The sequence below is a fragment of the Dromaius novaehollandiae genome, chromosome 19 (genome assembly GCF_036370855.1).
Source record: "Dromaius novaehollandiae isolate bDroNov1 chromosome 19, bDroNov1.hap1, whole genome shotgun sequence".
Lineage (NCBI taxonomy): Eukaryota > Metazoa > Chordata > Aves > Casuariiformes > Dromaiidae > Dromaius > Dromaius novaehollandiae.
The window spans coordinates 2771606-2790890 of record NC_088116.1 but is presented as its reverse complement, the minus strand read 5'-3'; positions in this window follow the sequence as shown (position 1 = coordinate 2790890).

The following is a 19285-nucleotide window of genomic DNA, read 5'->3' as shown; positions in this document are numbered from 1 at the left end:
AAACTCTGCTCTTCCCAACTTCCCCGGGTCCCCAGCGCGGCCGGGCAGGCGGTCGCGTGTCTGGGTGCATGCGCGTGTGCAGCATGCATTTAAAATCATCCCGGTCCGAATCCATAGGGAAAGAGCTCTCCGTTTTCTGGAGCGAGTCTCACATGTCTCCTTATGCGCCGGGTTCGCCGCAGCGTGCGGTGCCGAGTACCCGGCGTTCACCCGTTCGGTATTATCGTAATTATTCATTATTTGTATTGCAGGAGCCCCTAGAGGCCTCGCCACGCTGGGGGCCCTGCGGCGCTCCGCAAGCGCCCGGGGACGCGGCCCCGCTCCAGGGGCCATCGCGGGGAGCAGCGCGGAGACGGGGAGCCCCGGGCAGCCGCCGAGCAGCCCAGGCCCGCAGCAGGGAGAGGTTTCTGCAAAGCGGGCTGTGCCCCGGCGGGACGGGAGCAGCGCGGTCGAGTCCAGGGCCCATCACGCAGAGCCGTGCCCGGGCTCCGGTGCTCCCCATAACCCTCTTGGGCCGATGCTGGAGGAGGCACGCGGTGACGTTGCAGAGCCAGCTCGTCCCTGGGACCTTCCATGCATGGTGGGCATGGCACGGTGCAGCACGGCACGGCACGGTGCAGCACGGCACGGCATGGCACGGTGCAGCACGGCATGGCACGGTGCAGCACGGCACGGCACGGCACGGCACAGCACGGTGCAGCACGGCATGGCACGGCACGGCACGGCACGGCATGGCACGGTGCAGCACGGCACGGCACGGTGCAGCACGGCATGGCACGGCACGGCACGGCATGGCACGGTGCAGCACGGCATGGCACGGCACGGCACGGCACGGCATGGCACGGTGCAGCACGGCACGGCACGGTGCAGCACGGCACGGCATGGCACGGTGCAGCATGTGCTGCCACGCAGCCTCGTGTCGCATGCCCTGGCCGCTGGCACCGGGGCCCCGCGGGGAGGCCCGCCAAGCCGCCGCTTACACTTCTAATTCCGTATCTGTGTCTAACCGCTGATGCTAAACTCCCATCCCGCCGCTTCGGAGGGCAAGGCGAGCCGCATGTTAATATTTTAAGCCAGCCACTAATATTTTTATGTGGGAAATTGAGATTTTCTACGGTTGCTGGATGAGCAGGTCGGTTTTCCATGCTGAAGTGTGAAAAACCAGAGCTTGGGAAAACATTATTTTGCATATTTGTATTTTGCTGGTTCATCCCGGACCGCCCGCCTGCACTGGGCACGGACACGCGCAGAGGTGTGCACGGATGCACGCGGAGGTGTGCACAGACACACGGACACGCACGGAGGTGTGCACAGACACACAGATGCACGCGGAGGTGTGCACGGGCGCGCTCGGAGGTGTGCATGGATGCATGTGGGTCTGCCACCCTCCCTGCCTGCCCCTCACCGCCTCCCGAAACCCGTACTGGCGAGGAGGCAGACAGGGCAAAATGAGCTGCAGTGAGCTGCAGACAAGTGTCACGTCCCGTGTTTTCAGCCCGTAGGGAGAGAGGACGGACCGGGACCTCCGGTGCCCCTGCAACGCTTCGGGTCCCCAACACGGGAGGCCGCAGAAGCAGGAGACCCCGACGCGGCACTCGGCACCGTCTGAATGCTCCCCCTGCTCCGGGAGAAGTCCCGCAGGGTCGGATTTGTGTCTAATTTAGCTTTTCCTTCGCACGACTCTTCTGTTCCTTTGGGGAAGTGGATTATATGGGTCGCACAGAGGCGTAACGCTGGGATTTTGTTGCTCTTCCATCGCGTATCTGAAGCGCGGCAGCGCGGAGAGGCACGTCAGCGTGCGGGGGAGGCCGGCTCAGCCCCGAGCCCCGCTGGGGCCGTCCCCGGGCAGGGGGCCCCGCCAGCCCCCTCTCCGTCCCGTTCGCCCGGGTTTCCGCGCAGCTCTGCCGGGGAGAGAGGCGCTCGCTGCGGTGCCCGCGGCCCAGCCGCTGCCGGCCCGTGGCCACGCGAGGACCGCTCTCACCAAAGCCGACGCACCCGGGGAAAATAAAATGGGAAATAGGGGAAAAGCCAAAGGGGGAAAGTTTGTGCCCAGCTTGCACTTAGAGATTTTCTCTCCATCACAATAAACGGAAGCGGAGGATGTTTAATGGTCTCTTGCTCACGGTACTAGAGCAGCGAGGGGGCCGCGCTCCCTCCCTCCGTGCCGTTCATCGCCTTACGGTGACTGGGTCTCACCCAGCTCTGTGCATCTTTTCCTCGGATGCCAGGCAGCAAAACAAAATATTTTGCAATGAATACTGGCGGAAATGCTCTCCACCATGGGATAGGCGCTGGCAGATGCCTTCTCTTTCCTTGGGGGCATCCCATGCTTGGAGGGGGCTATTTTTTTTTAAGTATCCTCTTTCTACCGCTAAAAACCGAAGCCCTTCTTGGAGTTTAAGCAGATTGCAGAGGAAGGTAGATAAATCGTGAGACAGACGCGTCTCAGTACCCTTCCAGCAGCCAAAGGGGCGTTCGAGGCGAGCGCGGCGGCTCTGACCGCGGGTGCGGATTGCCGTGAGCCGACGTGCCAGGCCCGCGGCACCTCGTGTGCGATGCATGCGGTGCTCGCTGGCCGGCGGAGCGGCGAGCCGTCGATACGGATCAGAGCGAAGCCGCTCCCCCGGCCACAGCCCGGGGCCTCTCTCCGCTGCAGCTCCGTGAGGATGGGCAAAAGCATCCACAACTGTTTTCCTCTCCCCGCCGCACACACGCGGTGCCGGTGTGCTCAGAGCCGGGCCGGGGCCGACGCGGGCAGAAAGCAGTTAACGCCTTACCGAGCTCTGCATGCAGAGCGGGGGGGGGGTTCACTTAAAAGAAGAGAAATCCTGAGATCGGTCATATTTGTTTTGCGGGAAGGCATCGCGTTTTGTCATTTTTATAATAACTTCCAGGCTTTTATTTATCGTTTGGGCTTAATGATTTCTCGTTTCATTTCTGTGGAGCATCCGCGGTATCTCGCAATGCCTCGATAGCAGATTTCCTGGCGCTGCAGAATTACGCCAGAAATGCAAATCTCTCTATCAGTTAGGATCAGGAGCAGCAAACCCCAGCCCTGCCCGACCTTGCCGCCCTCCTGCCCCTTCCCTTGACCCGCGGCGCGTTTTCTTCTCAAAATAATTTTTTTGATAGAGGCTGTAAGAAATAATCTCTTTTTTTTTCTGTTTGTGTGTGCATGCAAATGAATTTCCGCTAACTTTTACTTTCCTTATTTCCCGATTGCCGTGCAAAACCCATCCTGCCGAGCTGCATCTCTCCTTCCCAAGGAGATTCCCGGGTGGCTGCCGAGGGCAGAGCATCGCCGGCACCGGGAGCAGCGCTGCGGGAAAAGGCCGTCAGCCTTTCTCACCCACGGAGCGGTCGGTAAAGGGAGGTGTTTTTAACCCCTGCTTGCTGAGCGAACCGGGTGGAGAGGGTGAAGGACCCGCCCAAACGCACGGCCGCTCCGGAGGCGCCTTCGGGAGCTTTTTCTGGAGCTTTTTCCCGGCGGGGCGAAACCGGGAGCCGCAGGGAGCCTTTGTCCGGCCCCGCCGCCGGGCGCCTCTCCCCCCGCCAGCCGCTCAGTTCTTATGCCAGTGCTTTTCTTTGCATGGAGCAGAGTTTATCACATATCTCCGGTTGGGATCCTGCCTAGCTTAGCATAAGACAAAACTGGGGGGAAAAAAAAAAAAAGAGAAGAAAAATCAGCTGAATAATAGGGACGGATTTGTAGCAGCTGAGGATTTGCATTCAAATGTTCGCCAGCCTCCTCTGAGCCGGAGTTTTATCATGTCTTTACAGCCAACAGCTTGTTTATGAATAAAAAATGTGGCACGCAGGCAGAGGAGCGAGTCGTCTTTGTTTCGTCGAGTGCGCGGAGACAAAACGGCGGCCGGGCGCGGGGCCCCGCGGGGCAGCTGGCCGCTACCTGCCGCCTGCACCTCCGGGTGAGCCCGCGCCCGCCGCCCTGATTAACTCGTTAGGCTCGCCCCCGCCCTCTGAGCGCGGCCTAATTGCGAATAAAGCTGTCACACCTTGTTTGCGGCGATGCGATTTAGCCAAGTGCTGCCGCGACCCGGGCGTCGAGGCCGTCGATGCCGCGGGGAGCCGTTGGCGCGGCGACTTTTTGTGTTGTTTTCGCCCTTTTCGGAGTGGCAGGAAAAAAGGATAAATATTTGCGCAGGTGAGAATAAACAAAAAAATGATGCAAAGAGGCTATTTAAAACCCAGCGCCCCGTGAGAACCGCCCCGCGCCCGCCAAAGCCCGGGCTAGGGTCTCCCCGCGGCCAAGCGCATCGGCACCCGGCCGAGGTCCCCTGGGGCCCGCTGGGTTCCCCCCGGCTGGGGACGCCGGGAGATGCCGCATCAGTGCCGTTCCCTGGTATTTGGTCCCCTGGGAAGAGCATCCTTGAGCCTGTCCCCAGGGACCGATTCTGCCCGGAGCAGTGTCCCCACCCGGAGCCTGAATCAGGGATGCTCGGGAAGCGAGGTGGGAGCCGGCGGCAGGGAGCTGCATCCCGGCTTCCCGTCCCCGTGCACGGTCCAAGCCGGAGGATGGCCCGCCGAGCCCCAGCTCTCCTAAGTCCATGCAAGGAAAGCAGCGGGCTATGGTCTATTTTCCCGTTTTTGTGGAAACTCCTTTAAGGCCGTGTCCTACATTTAGCGGTAAGGCTGAGAGAGATAAATCCCAGATTGTACTGCTGTGCCCAACAGACTGGCTACGCCGTTCGCAGCGGCACGTCGGACCCGTTGTCGTGACCCCATATAATCCACCGTCCTGGACCATCTGACACACATTTGCACTTAACATTTTGCTAGCAACTCCATAAATGAGATCTCTCTGACCTTCAGTCCCTGGCTAATTGCTAGTTTCATGTACAAGACCAGCCTAATTCTACGTGATAATTACCTGGAAGTGGCAATGCGTATGGCGTCGCATGTTTGAAATGTCACAACTGGAAAACTATCAAGTGGAAGGAGTCTCGGGCGAAGGGAGGGAGCGGGAGGGTCACAACGATATACTTTACTGCTCGAATGATGAAGAGAGACCGTATATCACTATAAACCCCAGTAAACAGTATACATCTGTAATAAATCCTGTGCATAATGTTTGTTGAAGGGGTTGTATTCGCCGAGATCTGGGTTCTAAGGCAGTCGTAAAATAAAAAGAGATCTTGAATTTGCAAGCGATAAAGCCATTCGTTAAACTTCTTTCTTTCCACCAGCAAATCCACACGCTGCATGTTTTCAGATATAATCCTGAATTTTGGCTAGCAGGCCATGAGTCCACAGCGTTTGAGGAAAGCAGCAGGTCGTCAGCGGCATGGGGAATGTCCAACAACTCAAGCAGTTTACCTGGAACGGGGCTGATGTCCCATTTCCTCCCTAGTCGCTATTTTGACTTGCCAAAAGCGTGCTCGCGTTGCTTGTTTGCTTACTGGGGTGTAGCCTCCAAACAATGTTGCAGCCTGTGTTTGGATTTAATTAATTGGTTAATGAGATTATAATTAATGAAAATAAATTAAAATTGCTTCAGTAATTAATTCACTGTAAACATTATTGACAACACTCCCTAAATACTGTAAACTCGGATCCGAAGCCCTGGTTAGGAACGGGACCACCGTAACCGGAGATGGAGCCGTGTTGGGTCGTTGCGTCTTCCCGAAGGGGCAGGTTGCGTCTCCACAGATCTCTGTATGTTGTTGGGCTCTTACACGGGTCAGTGGTGCTTCTCTCCAACAGACATTTTTGTTAAGCTCCTGAAATATGTATTTTCAGGTTCTCAAAAGTCCCCTTTAATTGAATTGTTTGAAATTTTGGAGCCTGTCTGTAGACGGACCTGTTTCTCCCAGAGACTTCGTGCTGGCCCTGCTCCATGTCCTACCAAGCCCATGTTTTTTAGGGCTTCCGAAAACCAAGCCCAGCAATGATTTTTGGCGACCGTTTTTTGGCAGACCTCCTCCCTGGCGCTGGCCAGGTTCCCGAAGGACCGTCCCTGCTCTTCCGCGCCTGAACACGCAGCCAGCGGTTCAGCTTGCAAGTGGTCGCCGAGGACTTGGAAATCACAGGCCAATGCGTCAAACCAGCCCGAGTTTTTCTGCCCAAATAAGATGCCGCTTTTGAACGCGCTGGTCACGGGCTGGATTGGGTTGGCAAACGCTCGGCTGCTGCGGGTTGTTTGCTTCCGCTACTCAGCCGAGCTGCAGAAACCCAGATTTCCGCGTTCATCTTGCGCGCGGCTGAAATGCAAACCAGGAGTTTGGGCGAGGGGGGGTTAAGCGCTGCAGCAGGGGCGCGGGGCCGGCCGTGGGCTGCCCAGAGGAGCCGCGTCCGTGGCATCTCTCGTCCCCGTGACACCTCAGCCCGGCCCCGGGTCCCCGGCGTGCAGCGCTAATCCCGTTAGCGACGTGCAAGTCGGCAAACAGCCGGTGCCGGTCTGCACCGCGTCTCCTCGCGGGTGTGCGTTAAGGTTAAGCGCTCTCTTCCCCGTCCTTCTCTTCCGACTGATAAGCAGTTGTTTCAACAGATGATAAAATGGTGAACATCCGAGTAAACAGCTCGTTAACAATTTTAGCGCCAAAGCTTCAGGCAGGCAGGAGGCATTCGACCTTCAGCCTCCTCCCCGGCCCGGGCGCCTGCTCGGACCCCCACCGGCATCTGCCCGGCTGCCGCGGCGCTGCGTTTCGGCACGCCGGCCGTCGCGGGATGGCGGACGTGGGGCCGAGGGAAGCACCGTGCCTGGATCCGGCCGTGTTTGGGCTGAGCGGGGCTGGCGGGGGCCCGCGCTGGGTCTGCGGGTGCGGAGGCCTTGCCCCGCGCCGCCAAGCCGGGTGCATCCCCCCACGCGTTGGTCCACAGCGGTGTTTCGGCTGTTTGAGCTAGCGATGTGTGTTTATGCAAAAGGGAAAACGCAGGTGACCCGAGAGCAGCAGGATTTTACCCGCTGGGACGTTTGCCAGGTCATTTTACGCCTTCCAGGTTGCGCTGGGTAAACGCACTTGGCAGCGAATACAATGGAGTTCTGCGCCGACGACCCCCCGCTCTTTGCAGACCCGGGAGCAGCAGCGACCCGCGTTCCCCGGCTCCGATAGCGGTGCTCAGCACGAGGCCGGGGACGAGGCAGAAGTGGCTTTAGGCTGTCCTAACCCCACCTGCCCCTCGAGCCGCGCAGCGCGGGGACCGGCTCAGTTTCGGCCGTCTCCGGGGTACCACGCCGGCCGTGCCGTCGCCCGCGTCTCTCCTTGCAGCCCGCCGCAAGCGTGGCGTGATGCTCTGCAGGGCCGGGGCACGCGGGGGACGACCCTCCTCCTCCGTTCCCTCAGTAAAGTCACCGCTTGGCCCTTGGGCCGCCGGGGCTGCGGTTTAGTCCGTGCCGGCTTGTCGTGACATGTCGTGCCTAGATCCAACACGAAGCACGTGGCACCCCGGAGAGGGGCAAAACCGCTCGTTTAATTCGTCCTGCGGGACGGAGATCCCGGTCACGGACCCGCTTGCAGAGCAGCCCCGAGCGCTGGGCTTCATATTTTGTGCTGACTTAATGCAACACGGATAGTTGTACTTTCCAAGTAGCTGGCAACCCTTAATCAATGTTAATTGGCTCTAATTAGCATATGTTAATTAATGATATTTACTACAAATTAAAGGTATGAGTGCTCCCAGAGGGTTTCCTGTTCATCCAATTAGTGCCAATTAGTTGCAATTAACACGTGTAAATGAGACGCCGTTGAACCCAAAACAAACAGCGCCTGGGCCGCGGTGCTCGCGCGTCGGAGCCGGAGCCGGAGCCGGAGCCGGAGCCGGAGCCGGGAGGGGGCTTTCGGGCAACCGCAGGGTCTCCGAGGTCCCTTGGAGGCAACTCGCCGTGCCGCTGCTCCCCTCTCCGGCGGACCGAGGGCGGCCGAGGCCGAGACGCGACGGCGTCGGATGCCGGCGTGCGGCTGGCTCGGGAGGACGTCTCCCATCTCCACCGATTTCCCGGTGTCCTATTGCTGTTATTTTTTCTCGGCCGTTCTTCGGCACCGCCATCGAAAAGCGCGCTTTGGGTGCTTTTCCGCTCGTTTTTTGGCCTGGGGGCGAACCCATCCGCGGGAGTTTCTCGCCCGCAGCTTCGATGCCACGTGCAATCTGGCAGGCAGCAGAACAAATTGTGATAATTGTGTTTAATTAAAAAGCGTGAATGGATTATCTTCAGGTAGGGATGATTTATTTAACCCATCAGTCAGATCTCAGCGAATGCGCAGTCTGCAGATGGAAATCCTTGGGGGAGGTGGGTCATTCCTGTGCTCGCCGGGCCGGCGGCTGCGGGAGCGCGGTGCTGCCCGGAGCGGGGCGCGGGGTGGGAGGGAGCCCAGGGCCCCGCGGACCCCGGCCGCCCCTCGCTGCGTGTGCTCGGGGAGCTGTTCGAAACCATTGCAAGGCAAGCAGGGAAATAAGGCACCTGTGGTGTTTTCTGTTATTCCTAAGAAAATCCTCCTTGTGTCTAATAGGTGATGTTTAATAAAAATGAAAATGAGCTTATCCTGAGCAGGCACGCACGCCAAAAGCTGGCATTTAAATTGGAAATTATGATTTAATAACTTGTCAAGAAACGCACCGATGTAGCAGCGTGATGATTGTGGAAAGGAAGCTCCATAAATACGGGAACGCGGCGATCTGCCCCGAAACCCGGGCTCGCAAACGCCGGCTCGTCCTCGCGCGGAGAGCTGGGCACCTTCCTGCGGCTTCAGCAGCAGCGCTGGCGAGATCCGGAGGTTTTGGCTGTGTCACATCTCCCCGCGTCCGGTGGTGTCCGTCCCTTCCCCACCCGCGCTCCGCTGGAGGCCACCCAAGCCTCCAACCCCCGGAGAAAGCCCGGAGCCTCGCAGCCACCCTCGGGGGACGCGCGCCTCGAGGGCACGCCAGCAAGCCGTGGCACAGCGGAGGAGGTCGTTCCCGGGACAAGGGAGGCCGGTGCAGGAGGGAAACCCAGCCCAGGCGGGATCCAAGCCAAAGCGCAAACGCAGGGCGCGGAGCGGGAGGCATCGCGTCGGCCCGGGGGCGACGGCGGGGAGGCGGGAGGGCGACAAAATATGTTTGTAGGCTTGGAAGGTCAGCGCTGCTCCCGCGCGCCCTCCGAGGCTCCTCTCAACCCTCGACTAATTTGCTAGGAAAAATCATCTTTGGTAGGGCCTTATTATATGAATCGTGTCCCCTCTCTTAATTTAAGCAAGAGGTTCACATAAGGACTTTTTAATATATATTTTAAATTACAATTTTGACTTTCTCTTGGTGGATTGCGGCATATGACTCTCAGTTGGAAGGCCATTATTTTCTGCTATGATTTACAAAGCAGTTAAAGCGAAATCAATGTAATAAATACTGAAGCATCGTAACGGATAACTCCGTATATTTAAACAAGCCAGACCCATTGGTGCAATGTTTGGTTAGCAGGACGGTGTGAAAAACCGGGACGGAAAGGACCGTCGGGCTCGGAGGTTTCTCTCCGCGTCGCTCCGTGTCTCCGGTTTCCCTCAGCCATGCTGCTGAGCTTCCCTGGGCAGCTGCACATCCAGGGGCGGGTGCTGTTCCCATCGGATGCAAATTCCAACTTGCCCCTCACCAAAGTTTGTCCATGAAACGCAAGCCCTTCCCGTTACGTCGCTTTTAATAAGATGCAGTAGCCTCTGCCATGCCGTAATAAAACCAGGCCTTGGGAGCCTTGCTGAGCCCCGGTGCCCAAACGCGTGCGTGGGAGCCTGGTGTTCGCGGCAGATCCCTGCCGTCGATCTGGAGGGCAGAGGCGGATGCCCCGTCCAGATTAACCGCAGCGGCAGAACGCGAAAGAAAACTGCACGAGGAAGCCGGAGATTTGCTGCAAACCCGCAGCAGCACCGTTTTGTGCCGTTCAGCACAACAATGTTATCGCAGGACAAATCGAAGTCTCTCGGGAACATGCATAGGGCAGTTTTGGTGCATGTTTTTCCCGCTTTGTCCCTGGTTTTTCCAGGCTCGTGGTGCCTCTGGCGGGCGGCACGCGGCGAGGGGAGCGGCACCACGGCGGGACGGTGCTGGGGCCACAGAGCTGCAACGGGACCGAGGGGCTCTTGCAGGCGACCCCGGCCCGTCCCGGCACCCGCGCTTCCCGCGGGGATTTTCGGAGCCATCTGCCAAGTCTGGCAACTGGTTCCTTTGGTTTTACCCTCCCCGCGCCTCAGTTCCCTGCCGGGAAACGGGGCCGATCCTGCCTCCTCCCTCCCTTGCGTTGGCCAAGACGGTAGTTGCACAAACTTTCCAAAAGCGCCAGAATCGGGGCATTTTAGCGGACCCCGAACTGGTTCTTCCAAGAGCTGCCGGCTGCTGGCACGCGCGGCGCGTTGGGCGGGAGCTGCTGGCCGGAGGCGCCGACCTTCGGGCTCTGGCCCTGGACCTACAGCAGCCGACGCGCAAGGGGGACCTGGGGCTCTGGCCCAGGAGCATCTCCCTTGCGCTCGCGGCACGGTGCGGTCTCCGGCGCTCGCCCGACTGCGCTGCACGTGAACAGCAGCAGATTTAGTGAAGTTCTTCGTGCCAAACCATTCGGCAGGGGAGACACAGTGGGACCTTCTCCAAATCTATTTTGGGGAGAGGAAACGCTCCCATTGATTTCAGTAGCTTTGGGTCGCGGCCTCAGAATAGCCAAATTGCTTGTGAATTTTATTTTAAATTAAATTAGTAGCGTAAGTACTGATTACAACTATTAAAATGCATGCACAATTAAAGAGAACTCCATCTGGGCTCCTCTCAACACTTAGCATGCAAAGCGGCTGGGAGGCGAAGGGGATCCGATCTGACAGTTCTCAGCTGGCAGAAGATCAGCTGCAAACTATTTTCAAGTGCAAACAGCCACATTTGAGTGGTGCGTAATAGGTGGCTAGTAAGGAGGGATGCCCAGCAGCAGTTCGTAGCAGCTATAGCGACTTCCATCTGAGGATCTCCAAGCATTTTATAGAGCATTAGGCTTCAAAAATCATAAAACGCTTATGAATCAGATAGCTTATTCCCATTTTACAATGGGGTGACGGAGTCATTACTAGGAGTCGGGCTGCTCTCGGGCTAATGCCAGCAACGGCGGGCAGGACCCGGCCCCGGCCCCCAGTCCCCCCTCTGCCACCGGCCGTCGCCAGCTCCGGGCTCTCAGCACGCCTGCTACGGGTTCCAGACTCAAATTTTACTGAAAACCAACCGTAATAGAAACTGAGAAACTTTATCTTCACAAGGAAGAACTTAAAAACTGAGTTATTTTGGTCAACTTGTACCATTAGAGTTTTTATTTATTTATTTGAAAATTTTCTGAAAAAATGGACTTGAGCGATTTCTCGTTGTTGAAGTGTGCCATCGTGTCTCGGTATTTCCTGATGACTTATTTCCCCTCCATCCTGCTCCCTTTTCTTTCTTACTGGACATCCTGGAGGAAGCTCCAGGGGACGAGTTGGGAAAGGGAAGGAAAAATAATGAACCGTGAAAGTGATGGGAGAAGGTTGCCCTCCTGTTTCCTCTAAAACAGGGAAATGTCCAGGAGAAACTTTTGTGCGGATCTTTTTGGTAGTTCTCGGTGGAAAATATGTTTCCTCGCAGAAGTTTCGGGTCGTTCTGTGACTAAATAGCAAGTTTGCTCGGTGTCTGTGCGGTGCTCCAGGTCTGGGGGGTGGGTGGCGGTGAGCTCGGGCTGGGGGGACGCCGGCCCGCCGGGGACACACGGGACGGGATGGGACGGGATGGGAAATGCGGGCGCTGAGCTCCCGCGACCGCGTGGCCTCCAGCCACGGCGCACCCCAACGAGTTCAAAACTCTTTTTTTTAAAGGAAAAAAAGCCATTTGTTTCTGGTTTCGCCTGTCATTTCTGGTTTCTTCCTCCTTCCTTTTCCCCCTGTTAAATCGAGGAGGAGCTGGGTACCTGGCTGCTGTTGTGCAGCTGCCCTTTGCCATTAAACGCAGCAGCGCGCGCTGAAGCCCCGCCAGCCCGCGGGAATGCCGTCGGGAGCAGCTTCCCGAGCGCGGCTGGCCGAGACGGCGAGGACCCCACCGGCGTCTCCCCCGGCCCGTTCGCCTGCTTGGGGCCGAGAAGCTCCGGCAGTTTGTTGCCGGCTCCGGCCGGGCCGACGTATCCATCGCCTTCTGCCGCGATCCGGGTCGGCGCTTGCCGGCCCCGCGTTTCGGCGCTGGGAGCCCGGGACCCCGACGCGGGGGCCGCTGCCCCCCACGAGCAGCTTCACCCAAACGAGCAGGGCTGGCGACGAGGCGGCCGGGCCGCCCGGTAAACACGCGTGCCTTTGAAGGGCGACAGCGGGATAAATCAGGCGGCGGCTGAGCCGGCACGCCGGTACCGCCGCGGCGAGCGGGGCCGCCCAGGAATGCGTTTGATCACGGCGCGACGAAGCTCGCGGCTGTGCCGGCTCCCCGCGCGGGCGACGGGCTTCTCCTCCGCTTGGCCGGCTGGTGAGCAGAGCCGAGCCGAGCAGAGCAGAGCCGAGCAGAGCCGAGCCGAGCCGAGCAGGGCAGAGCCGAGCCGAGCAGAGCCAAGCTCGCAGCCGGTGGTGGACCGCAAGCTCCCTCGGCCCCTCTCGCCTCTGCGTTTCAGGCTCCCATAGCCCTCGCGGTGATGCACAGGCGTCGCCAGGGCTTCGGGGGAGCGTCACAGCCCCGAGCACGGAGCTAAGCAGACACCTAAACGCTTGGTCCTCTAAGCTGATGGGTGTTTTCCTACTGACCCGGAGACGGGCAGGATCCGGCCTCAGCTCGCCGCTGGTTTGGGGCCAGAGGGCTCCATGCGTTGCGTGATCCAGCCCGTAAGAGCAGAGAAGGCAGAGAAAACGGAAAAGGAGGGAACAACTGAGGAAGGCAGCGATGAAGTTGTGCTCGTCGGGCTTCCTCCGACGCCCGGCTCCCTGCCGTTAATATTAAGCAATCCCTGGCAGCGCCGCGCTGCGTTTCCAAAAGAGTAACTATCCGCCCGAGAAACAAACCCAGGGACATGCTAAATTCGACAGAACGGAGGCCCTATGATAAATGCAACACGGCAACAGCTATGCAAAAAAAAGGAAATGCGGAAGGTTGGCACGCGGAGCTGGGCCGGGGTGCGTGCCGCATCGCCGTGCTGCCGGCGGGGAGGGGACCCGCCGCCCCGCCGCCCCCGCGCAGCCGCATCTGCGTGCGGTTACTCACGTGCGCGGCGAATCCCAGTTATGTTTACAGAGATCTGCTTAACGTTTGCAGAGAAGGAAGCTCGGCAGGGCCGAAACAGCCTTATAAGGGGGTTGGGCTGGACTATCTTTTTTTTTAACCAAGACCAATTTAATTTTGTTTTGCAGACTTAAAACAAAAACCCCAGCTGAGCGCTCCGACAGAAGGTTTAACGTCTCGCGCGGGTGTTTCGGGTGCGTGACTGTTTTGTAAACAGCTTAACTGCAATTTGTGTTTGTTTCCGTACGAAACTCACGAGTTCAGTCGATTTTTCACACACACACGAAAAAACCCAGCAACAAATAAGGACGGTGGAAGACACGCGGACTTTCAGCTGGCTCCTTTCTGTAGATTATTTTCGCTCTTTGTCCCAGCGTTTCCCGGCTGCTCTGCGCGTGCCGCGCTGGCGGTACAGGGGCAGCAGCCGCACCGCGGCGTTTCGGCCTCGGCTGGGCGAGGAAGCGCCCGAGCCATCATCGTTTCTTCTCCCCCTTCCCCCGGAGCTGCCCAGGTCGGCATCCCGCGCACGGGAGCGCTGGAATCGGAGCAGGGGACGTAAGCCGCGGCGGTGCTGGGAGCCGGCGTCTCCCTCCCAGCTGAAGCACCAGCCCTGCAGGATATTCATCTGGGTTTTAAAAGCTGCTGCGTGAGATCGTCTTTGCAGAACACACGCGGCCCCAAACCGTTCTCCGAACACCGGTGCGGTCCGGCAGCGCCGGAGCCCTCGGGGCTCTGCCCGTCCGGCAAGGCAGAGGGAGGGGACACCACCTCCCGCAGGGCCGCGTCCCGGCTGCGCTCCGAGCCCGCACTTCATCGGTTGTATTAGAGGCGTCTCCGGCAGCAGCGGCGAGCAGAGGTGATGCACGCGGCGAGCGGAGGTGATGCACACAGCGAGCGCGTTGCACGGCGAGCGCAGACCCCGCGGTCGGAGCGAGGACAAGCGCCCGAGCTCCTCGGCCGATTCGAAGTGACCCTCCGGGAGCCCCTCTGCTTCGCGGCGGGCGGCCTGGGAGGCCGGGCAGAGAGCAGCGCTTTTAGCAATGAGGGTGCTGGAGGAGCAGAGGTGCTTACGCGGGAACCCACCAGCCTCGCGCTGCCAGCGTTAATTAGCGACTTCAGACGGGAAACGAGGAAGAACACGCTGTAGTTACAGTAACTTACTTGATCTGCGAACATAGGTGGAATGAGATGCGCCAGATTTTAAAAATGGGTTTTGTTTATTAGCACGGCCTTAAGGAAATAAATCATACATCATTAGGAGCGACGCCTTCTCAGAAGCCGTCTCCGTTATTATTAGCACGTGTGGCTGAGAGCCGTCTGAATCTCTTTCAGCCACTTATGCGAGAATCCTACAGGCTTTGCAAATATTAACTAATTATAGCAACCAAGATTTTATTTCAACAACTAGGAAAACGCAGTGGTAGGAAGCGCTGCGGGCTCAGGATCACCGTCCCCGCCTGCGGAGATAGAGACGCAGCCAGGACGCGGCCGGGCCCCGCGCCGCTGAGCGACAGCCCGATAACCGGCACCGAAGGTCGTCGATAACGGGAGGCAGCACGTGGCTCCGGCCGGCTGCTCGGTGCCCCGTCTGCGCTGCGCGGTCGCGGGGTTTCGCCGGGCTGCTGGCGGGGCAGGCTGTACCTCGCGGTGTAACCAACAACCGCGCGTTGAAGCACTGCACGAGCGAAGGTCCCCCAGGGCCAGGGACCTTTTCCCTGTCCAACCCAGGCAACGACATTGAGGAACGGCTTTTTAGGACAACGCGAGTTTTTGGTGCAAGTTTCTGGGGACGCAGGGCCGGTCTGTGGCAGCAGCCATGTGCGGCTGTTGGGAACAGCCGGGCACCGTGGTGCAACACCCCCAGGCACCGCGGCGTGCCACCGCCTTCGCCTCCAAAACCTAGCCGAGCCTGGGGGAGTTTCGCGCTGGAGGACGGGATGGTCTGTTCCTCCATCCCGCCCCTGAGCTCCGGCACGGTGTAGCGATGGAGTTCAGAGCGGGGACGCTGTGGCCGTGCGCACCGTGTCCTACCTGCGGCGGTGCAACAAGCTGTGCGTGCGTACAGCCAGACTCACAACACCCCTTACCGCCGTGCAAGGAAACAGAAGGTTTTAAAACACGCATTTTTAATGAAGCACTTGTGCGGTCACTGCTCCTTGTTGCAGTACTGCGGTTTCATGCCAGTGCGGTGATGACCCTACGGAAATCCGGTGCTAAGGTGGTCGCTCGGGTGCCGTGAGCAGCGTCGCGCGGAGCAGCGCTAGCAAACGCCGGAGCGTGCCAGCGGCCTCCGGCCTGCCAGCGCCGGGGGTGCCCCCGAGATGCCCCCGGCGCCGGGCGGGCGATGCCGTGCCCCGAGCTTGGGCACCCCAACAGCCCGCAGCGCTGCCGGGCCCCGGCCCGCAGCCTCGGTTGTGTGCGTCGGTGAGAGGGGCGCGCGGTCAGCCCCGGGGTCCTGTCCGAAGCCTTACAGTAGAAACCCATATAAATAGAGCATGACGTATAATGTTATATAGTAGCATCGTATCACATTCTGGGTTCTATATATAGAAGAGGATTAATCAGAGGCCAGGACTAAGCAGACAGGATATAAAAACAGCCACAAGGTCTGGACTCATTTTAAGGAACCAGGAGCACAGTTTGCCGCGGAGGCTCTCCCGGAGGAACCGCTTCCATCCTCCGCCTCGGGCCGCCCGGCGGTGCCGGTCCCGCATGGGGTTCCCGGTGGGTGGGAAGGAGCCACCCCCCACCCGACCGGGAGAAACCGGGACTTCGCCCACCGTCACCCCGCAGGGCCACGGCGGGAGCGAGGTGCAAGGTCTGGACCTCCTCTCCGCTCCGACACGGCCGCGAGCCCTCCCGCCCCCGTGCCAAATCCTCTGCCCGCGTTGGGTGGGGGGTGAGGTCGGCCCTCGCTGCCAGGGCTGTTCACGGACTGTGAAATCAGTGAATTACGCAGGCCCGCAGAACTTAGGAAAACAATGTAATCCTGGGGGGACGGGAATAATTAATTTGCTAATCAACTACACCTTGCTTTTTTTAATTTGCAAATAGTGCTCTGTTCTGTTCCCCACCTCGGGAAGAGCAGCATTGCGGGAAGCGCGCCGACCTCGCGGGAAACGGCGGTGGGATGCCCAGTGCCCCCGGGCTCGTCCCCACGGCGCGCAGCGGGGAGCCGCACGCTGCCGGACACCGGGAGAAGCCGCCTTCAACCCCCGTAACCGTGTTTTACCGGAGGTTTTTGCCCTGTGCAAGACCCCGGCTCGGGGCTGAGCCCGGGCTGCCGAGTTACCCAACTTGGGAGGAGCCGGCGCAGAAGGGAGCCCACGCTGCCGGGCTCGCACAGCTCCGCGAGGCGCTGGGTCGTCTCCTCACTTCAGCGTTGTTTGCCTTAAATCATCTCAAATGCGGAGTTTGTCAGACAAGACAATTAACATGGGGAAGGGGGAAAGTATTACCATCTATTATTTGCCATAACATGAATTTAAACCAGGAAGTCAAATGATAAAATATGTGGTGAAAAGAGGTGGTGGTGGGAGTACCTAAATGAGTAATAGCCTTGGGCTTCTGAGCCTTGAACTTAATGTGCTGAGTAAATCCCTGAGGTTAAAAAGTATGAAAATTGTTGCAGCTTAGGGAGATATATTTTAACTTTGCAAAAGGTCCTTGCAAATCCACTACTAGGATTTGAGAGACACAAACGCAACACAACGCGCACAACCGCTGTGTGCGCCTGCATTTATGCATATGTAAATCCAAACAAACCTTTTCAGTCCAGAACGAGTTGGGGGTATTTTGGGACCGGCGATTAAAACCTGCGGTAGTTCAGGGTGTTCGGTTGGTCGCTTGTTGGTGGAGCGAGCGGGTTGCGGCAGCGGGGGGTGCGGGGGGGCAAATGCCGCTTCCCCGCGACACCGAAAAGTCGGAAAAGCCCCGAAAACGGCGGGCGGGGGGCGGCGGGGGACGCCCGCCCCTCCGCACCGTGCCGCGCTTCGCCGCCCGCCTCCAGCTCTTCCCCTTTAAAACTCCTTCTCCCCATCGAGCTGACCACGCGGCTGGATTTATGAAGAGAGATGTTTTAGCCGAAATCCCCCAGAGTCTCCCATCAGCCCTAAATCCCCAGCCTGCTCCCCCCGGGAGACCTCCTGACACAGAGCATGCCAAAACAGCTTCGTTTTGCCTATGCATTAGCAATCTATTTTACCTTTTTGACATCTCTCACACATAAAACCGTAAGAGAGAAATAAAATATCTGTCTCTGGGCGAAAATAAAGCTTTGCCTCCCTCCTGATCTATAGGATATAAAATAAAGCCATGGCTTTGATAGCGGCTTTTCCTTATACCGGAGTTGCTTTTGCACACACGGAGACAATGAAGATGAATGAGCTGGATCCGTGCGTCCTCCTGGGGTTTGTTTCACCCTCTTTTTTTATAGCCCCCCCCGGCCCCGCCACCTCTTTACTTTTCTTTCTTTTCTCTTTTATTCGTCTTTTATCTGCCCTTTCTCTCTTTAACAACGCAAAGAAAGCCGCTCGGCGCTGACACGCCCGGGCTCCCCGGCAGCGGCCGCCCCCGCGCTCTGCCTGCGCCGCCCGACGGGACGGGGATGGGCGCGGGGGGGGGGCAGCGCCGCGGCCGGGCCCCCCGGGGCCCCCCCGGCCGCAGCGGCGCCGCTCCGCGCTGCCCCTGCTCCGCCGGCAGCCGCGCGTCCGAGCGCAGCCACACACCCTGGGATCTGTAATTATTTATTAACTATATTTCCCATAAACAATGCATGAGCCGGGAGTGTAAGCGACAACATTTAGCGACGTGCGAGGAAACCCGGGCGGGCTGATCGGGGGGGGCTGCAAAACAAACAAGGAACAGCGGAGCCGCCGGGCCGGGGCGCGGAGCGGGCGCGGCGCTGCGCGGGCGCTGCGCGCTCGCCGCCCCAGGTGTGTTTGCCCTGATAATCGATCCGAGTGCGGCAGTGTAAACTGGGACCCTTAATACATAATTTAAAGATCTTTTCCAAGCTCCTTAAAACAAACCCGGCGCGGCGCGCAGCGATGGATCCTGCCCAGCGCCGGGTTTATTGCACAGGGATGTTATACAGGCTTAATTACATCTTAACTTAAATATTTGTTTAGTGCATTAGCCGTATATATATTTAATCAGGCAGAGCCGCCGGCTCCAGCCCGCTCCGTGCGGGGAAAGTTCCCGGGTGAGGAAGGCGGCGGGCCGGGGGCCGGGGAAACGCCGACGGCCGCCCCCGACGGCACCGCCGCGGGCTGGGGGCGAGCGGCGCCGACCCCCCCTCCCCCCGCCCGCCCGTCCCCGCCCCGCGCAGCTCCCGCGGCCCCTGCGCGGGTCGGGCCGGCCCTGCCGCAGCCCCGAGGGAGGGGGCCGCTGCGGGGCGGGCCCGCCGCCCCCGGCCCGGGGAGGGGCGGAAGAGCCGCGTAAGTCCCCGCGGCCCCGCCGCCGGCCGCAGAAGTCGTTAGCGCGGGCGCCGCGGAGAGCCGCGGAGGCAGAGCGCGGCGCGGGCACCGCCGCCGCCCCTCTCTCCGCCGGTGCCGGGCAGGGTTGATCACGCGTGGGGCGGCGGCGAGGCGCGCGGGGCCGCGCGGGCTCTGTCCGTCCCGTCGAGTTCGCTCCCAGCGCTGGCGTCGGGGGCCGGCGGAGCCGCCGCGTCGCTCGGCCGATCAAAGCCGCGCCGGTCCGGGCCGATCCTTCTCCGCGGAGGAGGAGGAGGAGGCGTCGCTGCGGCGCGGAGCGCGGAGCAGGGCCCCGAGGGGAGCGCGGAGCGCGGCCCGGGCAGCACCGCCCCGACGGCCGCCGTCCCGCGGCTCTTCCCCCGCGCAGCGCGGTCGTTCGTTCGTTTTAAAATATTGCGAAGAAAGGGGAAAAAAGGGGGAAAAAAAAAAAGAGGAGAAAGGAGGGTGAGCTCAGCGCTGCCGGGGAAGGGGACGAGGGAGTTTTCCGGATCACAGGCCCAGAGAAAAAACTGTTTTCCCAGACCCGCTTCCCGGCGCTCTTCGCCTTGCCGCTGCCATATATCTGCGGAGCAGCGAGATGTGTCCGCGCCGGCCCCGAAGGGAAGTTTCTTCCTCGGCTTCGCTTAGGGGAGAGA